The sequence below is a fragment of the Ziziphus jujuba genome, chromosome 2 (assembly GCF_031755915.1).
Source record: "Ziziphus jujuba cultivar Dongzao chromosome 2, ASM3175591v1".
Taxonomy (NCBI): domain Eukaryota; kingdom Viridiplantae; phylum Streptophyta; class Magnoliopsida; order Rosales; family Rhamnaceae; genus Ziziphus; species Ziziphus jujuba.
In genome coordinates this window covers 30969941-30979175 of record NC_083380.1, presented here as the reverse complement: position 1 = coordinate 30979175, position 9235 = coordinate 30969941, and the positions used below count along the sequence as shown (strand labels likewise).

Sequence of the window (9235 nt, the reverse complement as noted above, 5' to 3'; positions counted from 1 at the left end):
TCAGTCTGTGAACTCGTATCGACGAGATCTATACAATGGTACCTCAGTCAAACAAAAAATATTGGCTATTGAAAAAGTCAACTTGAACCCATATATTATTCACTTGGTCAAACTTGGTCAAACTTAGTCAATTTGGTCAAACTTGTTTAATCATGTATATTTTTTGATACGGGGTGTTACAGATATGTACTCCATTATGATGCCTCGGCCAACATGAAAATCTATCCAAAGTAAAAAGTCAAAATCAGACCCATTTGGTCAACGGCGGTTAAACTTGATCAACGCAAAAAAAATTCCGGTGTACTTTGGGATGAAGTGTGACAGACTCGATCTATCTTTGCTTATATGCAAACTATACAATCTCATGCTAATGCTTTGGCAATGGCTGGTGTACACCTTTAAGATGATGAAATCATATTCTATGTCCTTGCTGGCCTTGGGCTTGAATATAAACAGATTGCTGTTGTTGTTCATGCTAGAGATGATACAATAACATTTGCTAAATCACATGATAAACTTGTTGATTTGGAAGGAATTATGAAGTGAAGGTCTTCATTAATGGCAATGCTAAATCACATGATACAATAACATTTCCTTTCCATTAATGGCAAATTACACAAACTGTATGGGAACATCATTTTTATCTCATGGTTCTAATTTCAATAATCATACCAGTCACTCCTCATTGTTGTTTATTAGCAGCACCACAAGCCAAAATACTAATTCATCCTATGGGCTTTTATGCCCAATTCGGTTCAAGGCAACATTAATCTTAATTTCTCTACTCCAAGAGTTGTCTGCCAATTTTGCTTCATTCTTGGTCATGAAGCATGTCGGTGCCACAATTTACTCGCAATAATTCCTGGTTGAATACTGGTAATTCTTCTGCACCTTCTTTTCTCAAACTTTATCCCCTCCAACATGTCCATTTTTTGTTTCTTCTCTTTATGCAAACTTTGTTGTCTCAACACCCTCTTTTACTTCTCCTTAGCTTATGGACTTTAGTGCCTTTCACCATGTTAGATCTGATTTGTCCAATCTCTATCTTCATTTAGATTATGATGGATATGAAGACATCATTATTGGTGATAGTGCAACCCATCCTATTACTCATATTGGTTCCACCTATTTAACTCATCCTCATTAAGATTTTTTCCTTTCCACAGTCCTTTGTGTTCCACATATGAAAAAGAACTTATTATCTGTCTATAAATTGTGTTCTAATAATGCTATCTCTATTGAAATTTTACCCTCTTCTTTTTATATGAAGGATCTTCCTACAGGGGCACACCTTCGAGAAGGCAAGAGTAATCATGGTGTCTACGAGTGGCCAACCAATGCATCAACCAAATTCAGTCTGTTGTTTAGGTTTAGCTATTGTTAAGGTTCCCATGCAAGCATGGCACAATAGATTAGGTCATCCATCTATCAAGTATTTTGTTATTTACTTAATAAATTTTCGTTGCCTTTGTTACTTTTATATCATGTAATTCTTGGAAATGTAATAAGATGCATAAGTTGCCATTTAGTATTTGCTCTATAAAAAGTTTCTCTCCACTAGATTTTATTTATTCTGATGTTTAAAGTCTGTCACTCACTATTTCTATTGCAGTTTTCACTGTTATCTTATCTTTATTGATCACTTTACTAGATACATGTGGATTTTCTCGATGAAGCATATGCGATCTCTATTGTTTTTTAAAAATTTAAAGTCTGTAAAATCTTTTTATTCGAATAATTGTGTTTAGTTGATTAAGATTAAAACATTTTTTGAATCTAACTGAATTTTTTACTTTCTTACACCCCTACAGACTCCCAAACGTAATGGTATATTGGGAAGATATCATCGTCACATTGTTGAGATCGATCTCACACTTTTAAAACAAGTTCTCTTCCAACTAGTTTTTGGTCTTTTTCATTTCAAACTATAGTTTATGTAACACCCCGTCTCGAAGTACACCGGAAATTTCTCGAATTTGACCGAGGTTGACCAAGTTTGACCATCATTGACCGAGAAGGAGTCAAATGTTGACTTTTTATTTCCGGTGGAATTTCACATTGACCGAGGTCCTGTTATGAAGTACACGTTGGCACGAGTTCATAGACTAGTAGCACATCAAAAACGGAGCTACGGTTTGAAAGTTATGAGGAAAACAAGTTGAGGTCCAAATTGTCCAAGGGTATCGGGTTGACTTTTTATTTTTGGGGATATGAGCTTTGACTCATGTACGAATGTGAATTACTCATTGATACGAGTCCGTAGACTAGCGGTACACCTGATTTGGACATTTTTTTGAAAAGTTATGGACCTATAAAGTTTTTCAAATATAATATTATTTTAATATTATTTTTAAATATGTGAACAGTGTGCCGCAGGTGGCTTAATAAAGGGTGCCATGTGTCACAATGAGGAGATGCCACATGTCAACCATATTAAATACTATATTATCTTAATATTATTTATTTATTTTATTATTTTATTATTTTATTATTTTTATTATTTTATTATTATTATTATTATTATTTAAAAAAGAAAATTCTTTTTCCTCACGTGGGGAAACACCCATAAAAATTTCTTTCTTTTTCTTTTTCTTTTCTTTTCTTCTTCTTCTTCTTCTTCTTCCTTCTTCCTTCCTTCTCCCTCTCGGCTTCACCCCGTTTCTCTTTTTTTTTTCGATCATATGAAGCCACACACGCCTGATGGGGAGGAAGAGGGGGAAGATTCCAACCAGTAGCCGGAAAATGGCGGCCAACCATCGTCGGATGTGGTTGGATTGGGCTTCGTTGCCGACGATAGCAAGATTGGCTCCGTCGGTGATCCGGCCACCACCCGGCCAAATTGATACTTTTTTCCACCTATTTTGGACCTCCAGAGCTCGATTTTGAGATCCATTCAGCTCAATTCCTTGTCGTTTGGGAGATACAACAAATTGAAGTTCGGCCGAAAGCTTCCGTCCATTTTCCGGCCATCTCCAGTCAAGTTCAGTCCAATGAAGATCGGTAATGTATTCCTCGTCCCCTTAGCTTTCCATTGATACCTTATTTACGAATTTTGGACACCGTTTGTGTTAAACCCCCCGGGTACTGGGTATTATTTACCTGAATAAAATATTAATTTATTTTACCCTGTGTAATATTGTTATTTCAGGAGCACGTGTGAGCCGTAGAATTGATCCTATGGAGGATCTTGGTTGGATTGCATGCTCGAGGTGAGTGACCCACTTTCAAATTAATTTTGGAAATAAAATTTGTGAATATTTTGTATTAATTGAATATTTAAAATTGATATTTTATGTGATAAATATTTAGTAGATTTTAAAAATTTGATGCTCAATTGAGTGAATCAAAATATTTATATATTAAGAAATATATTGATCTAAAGAATTTTATGAAATTGAAATTGAAATTATTAATTATTAAATTAATTTGTTGGAATATTTCATAATTGAATATTTCAAAAATATGTTTATGTGTTCGATATTATGAGAATTTCTATCTAGAATTGTATTGCTAATTTATAATGTTTTTAATATATGTTTTGGTGCCAAAAGAATATATTTGGGAATTTAAAAAAATTGTGGTTTTGATTTATTTTAATTATTGCTATGGTTATTATTAAATTATTGTGCACAATTATATGAATTCATTATATATGGAATTTATATGGTTTTCATATTATTGATTTAAATTGATTTATGAGAATTTGAAAAAAATATGGATTTAAATTATTATATTTCAAAAATATTTATGCATTGAAATATTAATGGCTTGACCTTATGCCATTGAAAAATTTGTATATTCAAAATTGATGGATTTGAACTTGATGGATTTATAATGCTGATTTAAAAGAGAATGTGGAAAATTATGGATTTAATTGGATGGAATAAACCCGATGATATTTATGAAATTTTGAGATTTTTTGCAAAATATTGATTTATGATTTACGAGTTTTTAGATGTACCATACACGTACTGGTGTTCTGTGTATATGGATGTGATTAGTGCACACATGGATATGACTAGTGCGTAGGTGGGTGTGAGTAGCGCGCAGGTGATTTATGGGGTTGTCCTGTGGTTGCCATCGGATGAGGGTAGGCTGCCCCTCCATGGCTGGGATACCTGTTAGCAGAGGTGCGGTGGGACGCTATGCGACCGTATACCGGTTTATCTCTTTAACCTCCTATCTGGCGGTACTCGAGACGCTGGATACCATTGGCGCCAATGGTATATAGTAGGTGCATCAAATAATTTTCAAAACATGGATTTTAAATCTAATATTTTGAAATTGTATTTAAATTAAGAATATATTTAATGTTGTTTTTATTATTGATTTCAAATGGAGGTTTTAATTTGATTTAATTTTTCCTTTGCTTAATTGTTCAATAAATTGATTTATTTTAATTACTTAATTATTCTATGAATTGTTTTAATGTGAGTTTTATTAATATTTCGGTATTAATTGTTATGACATGCATTAATTATTTAGTAATTGTTGCAAGTTATTTTTATTTCTATTTGTTTCATTATAAATTTTGGATCCTTGAATTTTCGTGTTTTATTGGAAAATTATTGACTAATTGTTTTCCTTGGTTTCGGGGCATACAAATAGCGGATTTTGGGAAAACGTTTTAAAAATGGAAACTTTTCCAACGGAATGAATGATGAGAGTTTTGAGGGAAAATATTATTTTTAATTAATTATCATTTATTTATTCATTGATTATTCTTAACAAATCAAGTATACTATGATTGTTATTATTACCATAATTGTGTATATAGATAGGGTCACTCACTGAGATGATTAGCATCTCATGTTTTTAAATTATGTTCCCTAGGCCCAGGTTGGGAGACATTGATCGTCCCGGGTGAGCCCAACGTCTCAGTTCATTGCCGAAAATCCAAGAAGCATTTCCTCCCTTTTTCTTCTCCATCTTGTATTGCTTCATCTGTCATTGTATTAATCTCATATTTATTTGTATAATGCTCTGTATATGGATTGGATAGATATTTGTTTAATTGCTTACTGATTCCTTGTTATTATTTTGGAGTGCTGTAAATTTGTGGAAACAAATTGTAGTAAGGTGGGAGGAATAAAGGGTTGTTTCTAGAAGTGTTTTTCGTGCAGGAAAATTTTGTGGTAAGTGATACAAACCTAGGACGACCTGCTCCTAAACCCGTATTATATTAGCCCGGATCTTAATTAAGTTCAAGTTCTAATGGAATTGACCTCAACCCCTAACCAACCTGTGGTTAGAAACCTTGGTATAATGTAGACGCCACAATAGGGGATGGAAAACCTATTGATAAGTCAAGCTAAAACAACCAATTCTCTAATGGTGTTTTAGGTGTTCTCAAAGAACAAAGAGATAATTAATCTCACAAGTATTTTCTTCATCAAATCAAAGTTGTATTCATATTGAAAAATAAGCCTTTAAATAGGCTTTGAAAGAAACAAAGTAAACCCTAAAAACCCTAGGTAAAACAGGCCACACAATAAAGAGTTCTATGGTGGCCGAAATTCTCACTCCTTTCCTAATCTAATTTGGATTAATTAATTCCTTTATTTTGAATTAGGAATTAATTAATTTACAATGAAAATAATAAAATAATAACTTTCCTAAACTTATTTTTCCAGAAAATAAATAAATAAAAACTAAAAAGTAATGATAATTTCCTAAAACAAAAAGTAGAATCAAATTAGGAAACTATAATACTAGCTTTTTGACTAAGTTGACTTTGACCAATCTTTGACCAAATTGAGCTCCAAATCAGCTTCTAGATGCTTTGTAGGATTCCAAATAAACTGAATATGAAAGCCCACACGTTGCCCATGCTTGGAAAAATAAGAAAAGGCTAATACAGTAAAATACAGTAAAGCCAGCAAGCAATACAGCAAATTCGGCCAAATTGTTGAAGCTGTCCGTACAAGCCCTTTTTGATTGCATTTGAGGCTGCTTTAACTTGATTCCATGACCTCTTAGGCATATGTATTGAACCCATAAAGCATTGGAACCATTTCATGCTTCTCGGACTCCAAAAATATACCAAAATCGTCACCCGGGTCCGTATCGGCTTCCACCACTTGGATGCTTAGAATAGGCTTTATATCTTAAAGTATGGACAAGCTCTGTTGAGATTGATTACCCCCTGTATAAATACTTTCAGGTTGTCCTTAAACCTCTTAATTTGAGCTCTTGTGATTGGCCTAGTCTTCATCCGTGTCGAGTCAGCACCCCAGCGGGTTATCGGTTGAGCGGGCTCGGGCGGAATCACATCATTCCCCTCCTCTTGAAAAGGATTTGTCCTCAAATCAAGATCATCACCTGCAGCAAAAGGAGTTAAATCAGCAACATTAAATGCAGCACTCATGTTATACTCACCCGGTAAATCAAGCTTATAGGCATTCTTGTTATTCTGCTCCAAAACTTGAAAAAGTCCATCCATAGGCGGCATGAGCTTTGACTTTCTTTGTTTAGGAAACCTTTCCTTTCGTAAATGCAACCAAACCAATTCTCCTGGGTCAAACACTATTACAACAAAATCTAGAAATACATGCTCATTATGGTAAAAATTACACTTTTTAAAGTTAGCAAACAATATTTCCCAAATTTTCAAATTACCACTAAGTAAAGCTCTCAACAATGCAGATAAAGTTCTATGCAATAAAGACATCTTTAAATAAGTATCTTTAAAGTTCATGGTCAGCAATGATTTCTTATTCATAATTACTTTATTAACATCACCAAAGCTAAGATAAAAATTTATATTTTTCCTTTCTTGTCTTCCTTTTCCTTTCTCACTCACGGCCATCTCACCTTCCTCACTCTCGGCTTTTACACTAAATTTCTCACTCTTGGTTTTATTAAAATTTTTCCACACAACCTGAGTATTAGAAGACTTACCTTGGACAGCAAGCTCACCTTTTCCCTCTTGATTGGATGGTAGTCCACTTGGAATTTCATTTGGGAAGACATCTCCAAATTCCTTCAAAAGAGAAATCATTGAACTTGGCAATTCAAGTTCTTCAATGTTAGTTTGATCATTAAAATAATTTTCTTTATAAATCATGAGCAGCAAAGGTTTCTTACACTCAATAACCTTATTAATATCCCCTAAACTCAAATAAAAGTTGCTACTTGACCTTTCTTTTCTTTCTTTTTCTTTTTCTCTCTCGGATTGGCTCAAACCTTCGGATTTCCCTTCCTTCTCCAAGCTCTCGGGTTTGCCACTTTCTTTCTCCTCTCTTTCGGTTTTTCCTTGATCTTTCCACTCAATATGAGTCTTAGAAACCTTACCTTGATCAGCAACCTCATTCTTACCTTCTTGAAAGGATGGTGAAGCCGTTGGTGCCATACTTGCTTTTTCCTTGAGCTTTTCGGCTTCTCTCCTTTGTTGCATTTGTAATTGGTCTTTGTAAACCTCTTTAGGAGATAATGGTTCCAGCTTGACCTTCTTCCCTTTAAACCTGAAAACAATACTATTTTCTCGACCAAAATGAGTAGCATCTTTATCAAATTGCCATGGCCTACCTAATAGTATATGTCCAGCAATCATGGGTACAATATCACATAAAACTACATCCTCATATCTACCTATATTAAATTTTACTTTGGCTTGTATGTTTACTTTCATCTCACCACTATCATTAAGCCATTGTAATCTATATGGTTTAGGATGTTTTATTGTTTTTAAGCCCAATTTATCAACTACAAGGTTACTTATTACATTAGTACAACTTCTACTATCAATAATCATACTACAAATCTTACCTTGAATTTCACATCGGGTGTGGAAGATGTTCTCTCTTTGAATTTCATCCTCATCTTTGTATGCAGCAAGTACTCTCCTAGAAAGCAAGTTTAATTCAGCATTGGATGCTTGCAAGGTTTCGGGTTCATCCTCCAAGTCCTCCTCCTCTTGCTTGGCTTCATCCTCACTTTCTTCACTTTCCGATTCTAGCTCGTCATTGCCCTTTAACACCATGATTCTTCTATTCGGGCATTGGCTAGCAATGTGTCCTCCTCCCTGGCACTTAAAACACACAACATCATGAGTTCTAAAAGGTTTAGGATCTAATTTTACCTCATTCTTTGGTGCTTGGACAGATTTGATTCTAGTCTCCTTCCTTGGCCAGTTTGAACTTTCTTCTTTGACTTTTGGCTTTGGCTTGCTTTCATAGATGGGATTGTTCCTCCAGCCACTTGAATTGGACCTTCCACTGTTGGAAACACCTCCAAACCATGATCTTACACCCCTCCTCTTGAATTGATGCTCTAATTTAATAGCCACATGCAACATCTCCTCCAATTCCACATATTGTTGCAATTCTAGTTGATTGGCTATTTCACAATTCAAACCACCAAGAAACCTTGCCATGGTTGCTTCCCTATCTTCATTCAAGTTCAATCTCATCATAAGCATCTCCATCTCCTTGTAATAATCCTCCACGGATCCATGTCCTTGAGATAAAGATTGAAGTCTTTGATGCAGCAACCTATGATAGTGTGATGGTACGAATCGCTTCCGCATGGCTCCTTTCATTTGTCGCCATCTAGTAATCAAGTCATCACCAACTCTCCTTCGGGTGTTTTGCTCATTGGTCCACCATCGGAGTGCATAATGGCCAAACTCCATTGCTACCAATTTCACCTTCTTAGCCTCCGAATAATTATGGCTGTCAAATATCATCTCCATCTTTTCTTCCCACTCCAAATATGCTTCGGGGTCACTTTTTCCTATGAATGGTGGGATGTTGATCTTGATATTGCTAAGATTGTCATCTGTTTCTTCCCTCCTATATCTTCCATGGCCAGCTCTATCTTGGACAGCAAAAGTTTCGTCCATACCTTCCTCAAAGTCTCCACTGAATGGCTCCTCATCAAATTCCTCTCTCGGTCTCTCGCGACCTCCTCGTCCTCGGCCTCGTCCTCCATGGAATTCTTGCCTATTTCTTGTGTTCGGCATTCCTTGTGAGGCTTCTAGTCTTCCCACTCTTTGATTCACATGCTCAACTTGAGCACTAACCCGCTGTATTGACTCCAAAATAGCTCTCATGTCCACTTGGTCTCCACTCCCGGTAGCTCGGGCATCGCCATGGAATGCTACGGACTCTTCCTCATTGATCCTCAAGGGTGGATCCCCTCTTCTTATTCTAGAATCTGCCATGTTAGTAAAATAATGCAAAAAATAAAATAAATCCTCACAATATTCACTCCCTCACGTGTTTCACTCAAACAA

The 9235-nt window shown here is 35.3% G+C and overlaps 1 non-coding gene across 1 annotated transcript; it reads left to right on the top strand.

Annotated features, from left to right (window-relative positions):
• Window positions 1-393: 393 nt before the first annotated feature.
• On the top strand, window positions 394-482 carry LOC132802738 (small nucleolar RNA Z247). The gene has a single exon (XR_009637843.1). It is a non-coding gene; the product is annotated as a small nucleolar RNA Z247 (small nucleolar RNA).
• Window positions 483-9235: the final 8753 nt, after the last annotated feature.